This window comes from Brachionichthys hirsutus, chromosome 12 (assembly GCF_040956055.1).
Source record: "Brachionichthys hirsutus isolate HB-005 chromosome 12, CSIRO-AGI_Bhir_v1, whole genome shotgun sequence".
Lineage (NCBI taxonomy): Eukaryota > Metazoa > Chordata > Actinopteri > Lophiiformes > Brachionichthyidae > Brachionichthys > Brachionichthys hirsutus.
This window is the reverse complement of record NC_090908.1, coordinates 3,439,579-3,455,430: the sequence shown is the minus strand read 5'-3', so window position 1 is coordinate 3,455,430 and position 15,852 is coordinate 3,439,579.

Sequence of the window (15,852 nt, the reverse complement as noted above, 5' to 3'; positions counted from 1 at the left end):
CCTGCTAAAACAGTTGCTTTTACCTCAGAATAGAAAGCGCAGAGGATCTGTTTTACTAAAACAAATGATTTAAGTAGATTTAGTGTAAAGAGGCAATAGCCACGTGCAAACTGGCCGAGGTTTATAATAAATACACAAATCTAAATGGGAACCATGTCCGAATGCCGAATGTTATTTATTTAGAAAAAAATAGAAATTAAATTTTATTGAGATTTCTGACATTTGGTACCAATATCATCATCCACATGATAGTCAAGGTACAGTTTTCTTATACAATGGATCCAATGAAACTTAATTACACTAGTGACACAACCAGAAATACGAGACCCCATTATCCTTTTGATTAGTTTTCTTTTTTTTTTTTTACATTAAAAAGCCTTCTGCTGGACGCCATCACTTTTTGAAGATGTGTGATTGCAGTAGTAATAAGTTATCTTTTCAATTTGGTGAAGTTTCTTCACTTTTAGTCCCCAAAAATTAAGCGATGTGGGATCTGTCTTCATCCAAGAAATTGCGATGCATTTCAAAGCTGCTGTAAAAAGAGTAGTTAAAAGGTCGGTTGCAGATCTTCCATGCAGCCCAGGTGGAGCGATACCAAGAACGTGTCTTTCGGCTGTAATTTTCAGATTGACTTTCCAAAGCTGCATTTGTAATCATTAAACATATTTTTAATCAAATAATGATCTTGGATCAAATAAGTGCAGCCTTGCCGTAGGCAGCGACCTGAAAAGACGGTATTCTGTTTGGCTGCTTGTACATCACGTTCCCCTTTGTTCCGTTTTGCACACACTGTCCAAAATCATGCCCTTATTGTTGGCCTGTGTCATTGTACATGGGATGGAGATAGGTTTCATGTTGCGTTGTACTGCTATATGGTGGAAATGACAATTAAGCGCTTGCCTTCATGTTTAAGATTTTATTTGACTAGATTAAGACGAAAAGAAACGGAGTATGGTTAAAAGGTAATGAAGAGCTTCCACTTCCACCTGGCAAGAAACACAAAATCCCGTTTCTAGTAGATATTTAAATAATCAACTGTTTATTCAAAACAAATCAACACAAGAAACTAACTTCTCATTTCTCATAATTAGTTCCAATGTCTACAAGTGGTTGAAAAAAAATGTTGAATCAGGTTTTATGTACATTAATGCCTTTAATTTGTCTTTGGATGTTTTTCCCTTTTTTATGCATTCAACTGCACGTCTCACTTGAATAATTTTAGTTTGAATTTCTCATGGCGTATTAAATTAATGCATGGTTTGAGAGTTCTATCACTCTATGGGGTTTATGTGGTGTAATTGCTGCTGTCATCACACAGAAGATTTGGTAACCAAAGCGGCATGATTTTAGGCTTTATGTAACCTTACAGGAACATCAATGAGGTCACAGAGGCCTCTTGAGAGTGCTACTCACTGATTCCTCCTCTCTCCCGTGGTGGTGTGAGCTATTGTGCCTTCACACTTTTATTTTATTATTTAGTTGGATTATATTTCTGGGCTGGAGATGGTTTGTTTCTGAGCGGCAGAGGGAGAAAATCCACTTTCCTGTTTCAAAATGCAGTACTCAGCATGTGGAGAGACCCTCAATTGTGTTGTAAATGTTCCTCTGGTTTCTCAGAAACTCTCGGCACGAACTAAAAGGCTCTGACTAATGCAGGGGTTACACCTGCGGGGTCCTGTTCCAGAACCCATTTAGATGTGAGAAGAGGGGGAGCGAGTGACTAACGTCTGAAGGAAAATAGCATTTTATATTCAGGAATATTGTCTCCCTATGCAGAGACATTATTGTAAAAGCCCAGAGAAGATGGTGGGACTTTACCGGCCCTGTGTGTCACGCTCATCAGCTTCCCCTGAACGCTCTCCTCCCTTGTTCTGTATTTTAAAATTAGACCACGTTTGATTTATTCCCAGCGGTGCGGCCGGTCGGTTTCACATGAAACACTAAAAGGCCGTCAGTCTCAAAGGTCAAGCTGGTGATCACAACGCAAAGAGGCTCAAAATGCCAGAGGAATAATAATTAAGAACAAGTAGATATGTCATAGATGTTTGGCTTACAACATTGTGTTTCAAAGGTCAAAGGCATTATTGCTTGCTTGTTGACAGTATCTATATTGATTATGTGTGCGGCAAATATTTAGGAGAATAAACCTCTGAGGGACTGATAACAAACTGATTCTCATTCTGGTGTGTTTTCTTTTCCATTGTGTGCTCTGGCTGTCACGCTTTTTTATATTTTATTTTTTTGCTGGCGCGGATGTGCTTGCCAGATGAGCAGGGGAAATGGCATCATCCCTACGATTACAGGAAGGTCGCGACCTGCTCTCAGAGCAGCCGCTTGGCATCCGATTGGAAACTGCTTGGCACCCGCAACCTGCAGATTTCATAAACCTGCAATTAGACACCGGGCATGTATCTGTCGGCACACTCGGTGAAACATCTGCTTGTGTGTGTGTGTGTGTGTGTGTGTGTGTGTGTGTCACACTGAAGGTGATTAGAGGGGAATCAGACAAATGGCAGGCAGAAAGCAAACAGATTGCTGAGAGACAGAGGTTCGCGTTGTAATGCTGAGATGATAGATTATAGATGACATGTCCTTTCTTCTAGACATAGATAAAAAGAAAGATTTCTGTCTTCGTCCTTCACTGTGAGGTTCCTTCTATCACCTCTAGATCCCTCCTCCATCTGTACAAGTACCCCTGCCTACCCACCCAATGTTTTAGTTCCAGACTACTCTCTTCCAAAATGCTCCAGAATCCACAGTGCACTTTATTCAGTTAGCATTAGCCAGCGTAGCTGTTGAACAAAGTAGATCATTTAACGGCTAATGAGAGAGGAAAAAGCAGAACGTAAAACATGTCACGCCAGACAGGTCTGTCAGCTCGACAGCAGTAGAACCCCGGTGGAGGGTGATGCAGCACAGTGTCTGCTTCACAAGGTGATGAGCAACTGTGTGCGTACGTATTTCAGCATCCTCATGCAGGATCTCTTCTAGGACTGAGTGGCGTGATGCAAATTCAAAATGTTGTTCATTGAAGTTATTATACATGTGACTGTGTTGTCAAAGGAGTTGCAGCAATGAACCATTAAGTAGGATGAGAATGGACAATGCAGGAATAAGCAGCAGGAATAAACTAGGGGGGGGGGGGGGGGGGGGGAGTGTAAGATGTGATACCAAAATAAATGATGATTTCACATATGAAACATGCTATGAGCTCAAACGGTGATGCATGATTAGATGCATGTTAGAAAACAATCACAATGTGTTCTACTTCATGTATATGCAACAAAATAAATATGCATAAAGCTGGTATCAGCAAATGGGGCTTTTGTGGTGTTAAGAATCCAGTACCAACAGAGGTTCTCTGCCCAGAGTCACACTACCTCCAGGTCTTCCAGGTCCTCCAGACTCGTCAGCTCCTCAAACAGTTCAGAAAATGTATATTTTCTCAATCCGCTATTACGTTACATCATTGGCTTGTATTCATTGTAAACTGCTGATTTTATATTAAATCCCACTGATGAATTTCTATATATTGTGTTTTTTTCTGTCGTGCATTTGCTGTTTTGTGGCACCGCAGCCATAAAATTGAATGCAAGCTAAATGTGGTGCAATTACAGATAATTGGTCTCTGTAAAAAAAATAAACAATCAAAACAAACCCACACACCTGTTTGTTTTTAAATGCATCTCTTCCAGAAGCATAACTGATGGAGGTAGCTTGCTATTGTGTACATTTCTTGCAGTGTTTATTGAATTGGGATTTGTATTGAAGCAAGTCAGTGACCATGAAAATCAGCTGACTCATGTAAGGAGCAAAATGTAATATCCGGATGTTAAAAGAAGCTGGCTGGTTTATGGAGGCAATTTTAACCATTTGACTCGAAAAAATGAATAAATAGTGGGTTTTTTTACATTTAAAATTAGAAATTAAATATTGCTCTTTAATAAATGCTGTACATTATACTGTATTTCTCTCGTATATTTCTCTAATAAGTTGTCATACAAAGATCAAATACACGATAGTGAGTGAGACACAGGAGGTGTCAATCATGATGAGTTCACCTTTATCAGAGAGCGATTTGGAACGTACACCTGCCCATGATCTCTGATGACTTATGATATTTCACATTTAATGGTGGATTCATAAATTCATAATATGGACCATTGCTCTGTTGCCTGACGGCCCACATTGCTCAGTTAAAACCGGTGGAGTCATCATGTGATTAATGTGATCCGTCTTTGGAGTTTAGGATTGAAGCCAGCCGGTTCCTATGATGACGGAACTACATCCTTTCACACCCACTTCAGAATGTTGCTTCAGGTGGTCTGTGAACACAGGGTGAGGTCCAGTGGGTGAGACGTGGATTCACTTTGTGAAACACCACAATCAACTCTTGCAGGCTCACATCGTCCCTTCCTCACTTTGATGACTCCGAGTCAAACTGCTTCATTTCCTTAATGCTCATGATGTCAGTTGCTTCATTTCAAAAGGTTGATGCTATTCAATGGGACCACTTTCTCACTGGCACTGAACCATTTCCTTTGCAAGGACATTTATATTAATAAGATTCTGAAATTGGACTTTATTTTAAGCTCTAGCCTCATATGGAGTGTTGCACTCTCTTTTAAAACGAATCCCTCTATCGTGTGGTCTTGTGCTATCTCTCCCCCTTTACCCAATCTTTCTGCTCTGTTATCTTCCTCACCCCTCATCCCTCTTCGAGCAAGTTAGGAGCCTTTCTTGCGCATCCCGGTCTGTTTAACGTTGAGGCTTTGAGCTGCGTTATATAGGAGTCTGCTGGAATTCATTTCCCCCTCATTCATTTCACTGTATAATCGATGTAAATGACGGAGTGCAGGTGCGCTCGCAGCGCGTCATAGAGCCAGCTTGGACGGCGCGGGGCGCACTAGGACCGGGGAGAGAACCTTGTTGTCGTGAGCACTGCAACTCCAGCGCGGAGGAAACCCCCCATCGGATCTGGCCATTATAGCCATACATTTTTCCCCGTCTCCGCCGCGGCGCTGCTGAGTGGGGACCAACCAGTGAGGTTGGAGAGAAGATTACTCAGAGAGCACGATTTGCGTAAAAGTCGGTTATCAGAATTTGACAGGGGGTTGCCATGTAAAGCTTCGTCCCACTCGTTTTAATATTTTTTTTTAAATTGGTTATAGTCATTTTAAAAATCATTATTTGTACCCGCAGCCTCTTTTTTTTTTATTTAAAGCGCGCAAAGTCAGATTTGCTCTGGGAAGGGCTTGGCGCACTGCTTCCCCAAGAGGACAAGATCTCCATTATTGTTTGGATTTAAACTGGGCGATTGTCTGAATGGGCGACCTCGCTGCAACACAGACTGTCACTCCGTTTAATGGAAACGTGTGTTCTCCATTGGCCTGGAGTTGTGATGTCCAAAGCTTTGCTCGCTAACTGACGAACGGCTTCGTACCATTTTTTGGAGTAGATTTGAAGGTAGGCCAGTTTTCCTCTTGGCTTGCTTGACATAAGCTGTTTTTTTTTTTTTTTCCTGGGCATTTGATGAAGTTCGCAAACCTGCATTCCTCTGCTTCTCCGGCTGCTGCGGCCGTGAATTGATCACCTGCGACTCTTCGCTTCTGTCGGACAGGTGCAGTAAGTGGTTCGTCCGAGGAGAGAAGCGCGGCTCCCGTGTGGATATGGGATGCGCATTAGTTTGAAACGCGCGTCTGTGGAGAAGTTCGGCACCTGCCGCTGTTGAGACCGTGAGATGAGGTCGGATGGAGATCGTTAGAGACTCTCGGGATTAAACTGATGGCGCGTACTGCAGTGTCGGATGGAATCTCGGCGTCTCGTTGTTCAGAATAGGCGCTTCTCGGTATTTGGATTATGTAATATCTACAATTGAAGTCAATTACGGAGATTCCGAGGAGCCCTCTGCACTGCAGTCCCCCCCCCCCCCCCCCCCCCCCCCGGGGGGCCACTGGAAGAAAGGTGTAAACGAAGCCGCAGCTTTCCGTCCATCAGTAAAACCTGCTATAAGAATAATCTGATCTTTATGGATCTTTATCTTTACCGTCAGCACCGCGGAGACGGCTCAACCGAGAAATAGACCCAAGTTGATCAGTGGTCGCACCGCAGAAAAAAGAAGCCTCTCTCTCTATTTCTCGCTCTAACTCTCTCTCTCTCTCATACACGCGCGCACACACACACACACGCTGATTGATTGCAGTTAAGTCTAAATTCGTGACACGCTGAACGCTCTTATCGACACGATTCCACTCCTTTCACTGTATTGAAACGCAGCCGTGCGCCTCATCCGCGTGGCTGTAACACTCGTGCGTTTCCACATGCGCCCATACCAGTGAGCCGCAGGGATAAACATCGCGGTCCCTTTGGGTGGAACCGAGCGAATACCGACGCATGACGCACGAATCTGACCGGTGATTGATGATGATCCTCTTTATGGAAATGAGCCTCTTCCACAAATGTGTGGCGGAAACTGACAGCAACAGTCAGTCTTATTTATGTTTGTGTTCTGGCTGTTTGCCGATACATGTCGCATTCACGGGAGAGTGTTGGTGGTCTGTCAGTCAGAGCGTTGCCCCCCCCCCCCTCTTTATTTATATATATACATACAGGAGAGGCTGAACATTCTAAATGTGCTGCCAGAGATCAGGAGGTGATCCACATCCCCAATCCAAGTCCCTTAAAAAATATTTCTGTGCGTCCCTTTCGATTTCCAGTATAATTTCTAGGAGCCTGGCATCAGTGAATTAGTCACGTCACTTGTCTGATGGTCAGTTTTGCGGCAGATGAAGCCGCCGCTTCCACCAAGCGCGCCTCACCACGGGGAAGATGACAGGAACTATCCGTGGTGCTGAAACAGCCGGCCCCTTTGTTCGGCGGGACGATAATGTGATTTGAAATGTTCAGTAGCTGCAGCAACTCTCTTCGGTCTGACTTTTGTCTTTCAATATTTGAGCGGCTGCTGAGCCACACGTACATATGCCATTCTGAGCATGCATCAAGTAAACGTTTTGCATTAGCGAGCTCAAAATGGGCTCGAACCATTTCAAAGTAATTGGAAATGGCTCTGAGAATCCAAAGCTGCTGGATCTTCGCTTCATGTTTGTGAGCCCATGCTTAAAGTCCCATTGTTACACTGCTCAGTGTTTGCTTCTATCGTCCTTATGAAGAACTGCTTGGCCACATAAGAGTCAGCTTTACCACAAAAACAGCTCAAGGTAGTCTTAAATTTTTGCATCATGACAAAATTCAAATGTCAGGATTAGTTATGGTTCATACTTAATTATCATGTACGCTTATGGAAAAAATGGAAATACAATCACAAAAACATGTCATTTCATAGTTGTGTGGAAGGTATTGAGATAAGGAGCTCAAATCAGAAATGGAACATAGAGCTTTGAACGCTGTTGGAGTTTTATTACCTTGAGGCAGAGGTTATGTTTTCGCTGGCGTTTGTTTGTCCCTCCTTCTCCTGCAAGATAACTTGAAATCTTCTGGACAGATCAAGATGAAATTGTCAGCTAATGTTGGGAATGTTACCAGAAACACGATGATTATATTTTCGTGATGATCCAGAAGAGATTCTGGATCAGATTGAAATGTTCAGTAACATTGCAGTCGACGCAGCTTCAAAATTTGTTCCTCTATCTCGGTTGACTATTGACCAATGTTTATGGAATTTGACACACTCGTGTAGGGTGGGGGCTTCCATCTCAAGACCGAATTTAAACTGGATCGGATGCAGAATTTTCTTTTTTTAATTTTAACATTGAAAAACCCATTTATGGATTCCAAAATCTGTTAAAAAATACAAATCCACTCCGATTCACTTTTACTTTTCATGGCTGGTGTATAAAGATACCAAGAACAATGTATAACCTTTTAGTGATGATCCAGATCACCATGTGGATGGTGTAAATCTAATTGGGAGGGGAATGAGCTGCTCGGTGGAGGTCTGTGCTCTCTGAGTGCTTTTCTAGTTGGCACTTTCATTGAGTCCTTTTTTATTCTGTCAGCCACAATATTCTTGGCACATTAAAACGGTCACACATCAAATTCACTGTTGCCTTTTCTAAATACGCCTTTGAGTAAAGTGCCGTTGAGACGCAAGATTTGAAATGGTGAATATTGCGCATCGTAGAGCGTACTTACTGGAGTTAAATATCCAATAGGGCCTCTTATAATACACCGGGTGCACACCATGCCTGCTATAAACGCAGTTGGCAAAACGATATACAGCCCAAGAGGAAATCAAATAAATCCAAGGGGAGCCATGACTACTACTGCATACCTACGGTAATAATTGCCTGAATTATTTTTTTGTGATGACTTTGCTCAGTATCCATGCAAGTATGTGCACGGTCCAGCGGCCGTAAAAACCTTTTTTGTAATGTATAATACATATAATGGCATTTACTCGGAGCTCAGTGGGGCCATATTGAAAAGCAAGAGTCATCCAGGACTGGTCCCAAGTTGGTGATGAATGATGTGTGTGTTGGCCCCTAACATTGATTGAATTAGACTGCCCAGCAGACCTATTGCTTTCCCAAGGAGCACTTGAAGGCGATCCTGCGGTGAAGGGTATCGTTAAGTGGGTGGCTGGGATGTAAGTGGTGGGGATGCCACAGGCAGACAGCCAGTGATGAGGAGGGGGCTCTGAATCCAGATCAGTTTAACTGTTATTTTCGATTTGTTGTCACGGTTTTTCCATATCAAACTGCTTCTGCCGACCGGAAGTCCCTCGCTATACAATTTATCTGGTCAATTCAGCAGAACGGATCAGGAGATGAACGGGGCTGCCTCGGAGCGAAGCATCTAGCAAGCGCAGCACTTCTGACGTATTGTTTTGGAGCTTTGATGAGGGCCCCCCCCCATGAGGCCACTGGCAGCTGAGCTCCCACAGTGGCAGATTGGTATTTGTAATTTAAAGGAAGCTGCCACACACGGCATCCTACAGATGCAGAATGCCGCAGAGACGCGGTCGCAGTTTGTTTAGGAATAATCATTCTGATTCATTCTAGGCATGCCGGATCAAGGGTTCAAGATGTGCAAGACACACAAGCACTCACAATCAAATAGCAATAACACAGTGATGTAGAATATAAGGCTGTGTGTAGACGCTTTGAAATCACTGCAGAAAGGACAGGTCAGTGATTTACGTCCCTGTTACAGAAAAGGTTGAGGATAGGCTGATGAGAGCTAATTAATACAGGCACACACACACACACACATTCATGCTGCTTTCACCACCATTAGAAATTATATTGGGTCATGTTTTAAAAGGCCATCTCCTCCTTGTCACATTGATCGACAATAAAGGGACAGTAAGCAGCACGGAGCCAGAGAGAATACTACTAACACTACTATTAACTGAACTTCATAGAACATGTGCAATAAATTCATCTGACAAAGTGGGGATGGTGTCATTTATATGCTGGTTAGAAGACCTTCAGGCTTGAACTCTTAAGACATTGATACCTAAAGGTGTAAATATATAGTTGAGCTGCTGGATGACACTGAGGGCTGGACCACCTGCAGCACAGATGAGAAGGAGGCAGAGTCGGGGTGAAGGGGAGGAAATTACAACGGTGGGCGCTTGATTCGTGTGACTGCAATGTTTAAAATAAGCCATAAGTATAGGGTTAACTTTTGCATTCCATTTTTTAAATTCCACATTCCATTTTTTCCATTAACTTTTATTGTGGCATGATTACGGTAAATGCACATGTATAAAAACCCGCCATTTAGAACCAATCACCACTTAATTTTATTTATTGGTTCATTTGTTTACTAGTTTGTGTATCTTGTTCACATGCCCCCCTCCCCATTCAGTTTCAACTCGTTCATGCTAACTGAGATAAATGAGCATGCAAAGCAGTGCGGATGACACCAGAGACAACAAACGGGTCCGTCACACAGGAGCTTATACAAAGTGCCGTGTCCATTTTGGCATTCGTGAAGAATGCATATATTTATATTTAATCCAACTTTAATACTTTTACTACAGTCAAAAAAAAACCCCAACACATCTCCCGTGGATGAGTGCTGGGTTTGGCTTGTCCAACTACCTCTACCGCCTCCAAGTTTGGACTTCTCTCATTCTTTATCCTCCTACACTCCATGCCGGCATCCAGAGTTGACACTATAAGAGTAACTGCTGCTGAATAACGGGAGAGCGGCAGGAAACGGTGTCAAAGAGGCAAATAAAAACACAATATGATGAGCGGAGTTTAAAAGGGCAGACATTAATGCAGGTATCCATTGGATGCTTGATGATGGGTGCTTGAACCTGTCTCCACTGACATCCCCTTACTGCTAACCTCTCTGCACAGCGTGGCTGCCGCTGCACGTGGCAGAGATCCCACTCCGCTGATACCTCTCTCTAAATGTCTTTTCACGTCTGTTCTCTCTGCCTGAAGTTACCTGGAGCACTTTGTCAGAAACTTCCCTTCCTCCTTCAGTTGTTCTTGAACAGCTGTCACTCCAGAGGGCATGGATCTACAACATATTGTAAGGCTTTCATTTGGAGGACTTGTTGATGTAGACGTGCCAATATTAAACGGGAAAATGTCAGGACATTCAGAAGTACTGGCAGATTCGTCTGTCTGTTTTTTTTTTTTTTTTTGTGTCTGTATTTTGTACCAAAGCATCCAGCCAAATTTCCAGTGTGGGCTTGGAGCCTGTCTTCACCAGAGAAGTCATATTGTTCAAAAGGAAACATATTTTCTTAAGCTGCTTCTTATTATGGACACTTTCCTGCCAGCATTAGAAGAGATTTGGCTCTGTCGTGAAATCTTTTTGCATTTATGCTGTGTCTTGGAACTCTACTTTGGATAAGGGCCATGTTGAGTTCTTCTGTGCATGAGTTTAGCAATATTTGAGTAAAAAAATATATATTACGTTGACAGCTGTGGGATTCAATGCTTCTTATTAACCAACCATTGCCAAATGGTTTTAGTTGCCGTAGCCAAGACACCTTTATCAGAAATATTTGGTCATTTTAGAAAAAGAATAACCTCTGATGTGGATTTGGATAATATGGTTTGGATTAAATCCCTCTGTTAACAACCTGCCATTGGTTTTGCCCTGACAAATAGTGAACCACGGCATCAGATTCCTAAAGGACTCCCTCGCTCGGTTGTCACTTTTGGTTCCGGAAAAATCTTGTCCACGTCTCATGAGCGAGGGAGTAAGAAGTGCAATACATGCATGTATACATGCAGTGAACAGAGAAACCTATTCTCCCTTGTCTGCTTCCTTGACACACAAACACACACACACAAGATTACTCTTGGCAAATTGCCTTGTCTTACAGGATAAAATTGCATTTAGAGGTGTAATTTAATAATTCCCCTTTTCATAAAATTCCATCGGAAAGCGAGTCGTCGTTGCAGCGCTCCTTGGAGTCAGTCGTTGAAAATCTCTGAGCTACCAGTTACTTGTGAGACAGAACGTCCGGGATCAGATTTGCTCACAACGGTGAAATTGTAAGCTGTGATCTCTAGACGGATTTGGACCACAAAGGAACAGGGCGAGGGAGAGGGCGAGCGCGGGGGGGTGGGGGGGTCTCTATCTCAATGCTCTGCTGCTTGGCTTGTCAACTTGTCTCTGAGCCATAAAGATGAAGACAAAAACACTGAGGTCACGCAAAAATTGTCAAGGGAGAGAAGACGTAAGAGGCGACGGGAGAATGAGGTGTTTCTGCTGTTTCCTAAAAGAACACTCTGCCCTGTTATTTTGTCGGCAGCAGTGGTCTGTGTAATTGTGCGATGAGTCTTCAGCGAGGAGGGACTTCCAGAAATATTAAACTCTGTGAAGAGGCATAACGCGATGCTGGCCCTTAGTGTCACTGGCCGGTAACCAGCGGCTGCTGAACGCCTGTTTCAAGACTTTAAAGCGTCTTCTGGAGTCCACAGAGAGACGCGCATAGCAAACACATAGACGGCAGACGTCCTTCTTGTTCGAGGGTCAGATGAACTTTGACACTCTTGGATGCAGAGTTCCTAATAAGAACACACGCAACCAACAGAGTGTGAAGAATGGTGGATCTTCCCAATGTGATCGGTACGTGTTTCAGTTCGTCAGAGCTGTGACATTGCAGTGGGTTTACCGAAGGTCAGTGACAGCTCTGTGTCTCTTCATCCTGCATATTCTGAGTGTGTGTGTGTGTGTGTGTGTGTTCTGCTCAGACACACAGGCCCAGTCAGTCCTGTTCTTGGCTCCAGCAGTGATCTGGCACTTCTCCTATAGGCTTGCTGCCTCTGCCATGCCTCCCTCCTCCCCTGCTGGCTCTCCTCTTCCTCCTCCTCCTCCTCCTCGTCCCCCTCTCTCTTCTCTCCCTCCATCCACACACCAGTTCAGATCAGCCCGTCCGGACGGCGCAATGGTGTCAGAAAATGAAAGAAAAAGAGAGCCGATTGCACTTTCACCCACGCTGTCCCCGTATGTCTGCTTATTTTTGGCTCGCGGCGCGACGCGGCGCTTTGCTCCCATATCGCCATCATATGACAGTAATATGGCAGAATTGTAGCCCTAATTATAATGCATCACACAAAAGAGGCAGAACACATGGCGTGTGAAGAGCTGTGGCCGATCACTGGCTGGGTTTGTAATTGACAAAACCGTCTCTATATATATTCCTTCTACAAAATCCTGGATAACCTCACAGCAGGGATACGCACGCACACACACGCACACACACACACACTGTCTTGCAGTTATTTTTGTAATGCGGTTCCACCTGAGATTACTGGACAGTGTCCCGTGGGCCCTGTCCTCTCTCTGAGGCTCTCAGCAGCTGCTCTGTAGAAAGGGAGCAACAGTGTCTGGATCAATGATGCCGAGTGTCTGTTTAAAACAAAATGTTCAACACGCATCTAATTGGATTTTGGACATAAAAGTTTAATGAAGTTCGGAGTGTAACCTATTTACACGTGAAAAGGTAGAAACTCCTGCATTATGGAGCAAAACAATATCATTTTCCTCATTTACAAACATAAATAATGAGAACAAAGGAAATCACCCTTTCCATGTCTTTCACATCATTTTAATAGTATAGCATCTCTGTTGCACGCACCCAACAACTTGTTGTTCTGCCAATATGACGTATAGTTACGTATGGCCATTGGATTTGTATTATCTCCAAAACATTTGTCAGTTTAGCATCCCATCACCAACTTATTTGGGTCCTTGTTTGTGCCTGAACGTTATTTGTGCAGAGAATGGGGACATCTAAAGCATCGTCTCCCTGTGGCGTAGCCCTCGTTTGTCCCGAGGCCTTAGTGGTAGCGTATTCTGAGTCCCACCGTGTCGGGCTGAGGCCCAACGCTGCAGACGGAGGGAATGGTTGAAGGTCACCTGTAATTTGCTGTGGTTCACACAGCGGAGGTGCGGTGTAAATAAGATCCAGATGCAGAAGGAAGCACACGTTAAATTAAACACTCCCTTGCTCCGACTCCTTCCCATCCACACCCGCACCTCCCTGTCCTGTAGCTGTTGTTCTCCTGCACCTACAAGATTCTGTCGTTGGTCCGGCTGCTTATAAAGCCTTGGACATCGTTCACTAACATAATGTTTTGTAGGCAATGAAATGGGAGAGATTTTATAACCTCACTGAAGTCCTGATGTTTTGAGGTTCTCTTCGGTAAGTTGTTATGCTGTGTCTTTAGGGGGGGGGGTGCATTAACTTGTATTAAATTACCATGCATGAAAAAAGATGTGCCGTATGATTTTCTGGATTTAAATTAAAGAAACAAGTTCCTTGAATTATCATTTCAGCCCTAGTTTACGCACATTTTGATATTTAATCTTTAATCTCACTGGTATTTCCAGAGCGGGTTTTATGAAACTCCTGCTCCAAATAACAAAAACACCCATTATCAACGTGACAGCTTTTGTGCACAAAGTTCTCATCATTGCGTTGTAGTATTGTTCAACATCACAATAGAGTTTAGATGAAATTTTAGACAGAGATTAATGTCTATCCCCCAACTGCTTTCTACAGGCATTAGAATCACTTAAATTCAGATCTGTATAATAGCATCTGGATGACAGAGCGTCTCCATTGTTTCATCCTGCTTGACTCTTGTTAATGATGTCAGCTGGTTGGTTTATTCTACTAGCAGCGGATAATTAAATAAGCCATCAACTGTTTATATCTCATGTTGCACAACGAGCATCTAATGTGCCTCTATTGACACATTTTGGTTTGAAGCCAAATGTAAAAGGAGAGCCCCAATTAGGAGCTCATTTGTCCAATTAACAGCAAAGAAAAGGTTGCATTCAAGACCCCCAAACATCGCAAAGTGAAAACCCTCACCAGAATCACTGAACTGCAGCAGTTACGAGTCAGAATATACGCATGGCAGTTCCTTTACTTCACAAGGTGCGTTTGTGTTATTAAACTGTGATTTTGTTGGTAGTTTTGCGGTAAAATCAACAGAGCACAATAAATTTGGTTGTAATTATTTAAAATGAAAATTGGCCTGTTACTCGTTCGCACATTTAAATCCAGTCTTAGCTTCCAATAAGTATTCCAAAAAACAATAATATAGTTTCTATAAAAACACATCAAACACAAAAATCTATTTTTCATGACGAGACTTGAAGTCATGAAATAGATAAACAACAACTGGACAAATGTTAGTTAAATAATCAGGATACTGCTGAGAACTTCCTGTCTGCGTCTTCCAGTTTTCTTCATTCCCAGTCCATCCCCATTCCGACGGAGAATACATTGTTAACCGGACAAGAGTCTGGGGACCGACCAGAGAACCATTATCGGGCTCATTTAGGCCCCATTCCCACTACGACGACTCCGTCACACTATAGAATAGACTCTGTTATGGATGCCGAAGCGTAAATGCACTTTCGAGCTAAAAACTGTCGTAGCCAGCATTTCCTTTCTTCAGGGAGCTTTTTCTTAAAGGACCCACTGCCAGCTGGAAGGGATGGGCTGCAGAGTCCCTCCACACACGACAACGTAGGATCATCCAGCGCATTTCGCAGCTACCAATTACATAGAAGAGGGATATAGAAAATGCATTTGTTTCTCTGCATATACTGCTGACTCCCTTTTTTTTCATCAGAGCAATAGATTCATACACAGTCAGAAACATATGGCGATGTGTTTCAATCTAACAGGGTGGCAGCTGATTCCTCATCAGGGGACCGCGCTCCTCCACAGCAGCTATCTGTCTGTCAGGGAGCTCAAGCGAACAAAGACAATCAGTCTGTTATAAATAGAGCATTTGAATGTAATGATTATGTAAAATATAGAAAAACATTAGACGCTTTCAAATGGAACAACATGTTCACACAAAGGCAGAGCACACCTGACTCAGCCTGTGTACTGGGGGGGGGGGGGGGGGGGGGTTCCTAGTGTGCGTCCGGGTCTCTGGCTGCCCCCAGCGGAGTGTGGAGAAAGTGTTGGCCCCAGCTCTCCATCAAAGGCAGTATTGACTGGAAGCATGAGGATGTCTCTGCAGCCAGTCATCCTTGGACATCTCACAATCGGCCTGGGCATGGGGGGGGGGGGGATTTAGCTGAAAGCGATCAACGCTGCAGGAAAATGCTCCACTGCTGGTGGAATGCGTAGAAATCAAGCAGTAGCTTGCTGCTCTCTGATCGATCCTGTCCATACAGCTCCAGTTTCCCCGCAAGCTCCTCTAATTAATTAACTGTACACACTTTTGCATTGTGTGCACTCGGATGTGCTTTTTAAGTGCGTGTACTGTATCTCAGTGTCTACTCGCAGGGCTATCTGGGATTTGGCCCGGGAAGGTGTAGTCATTAATCTCACTCAGTAAAGAAGCACATGTTGGGACTGAGAGGACTGAGGCAGGGCATAGCTCA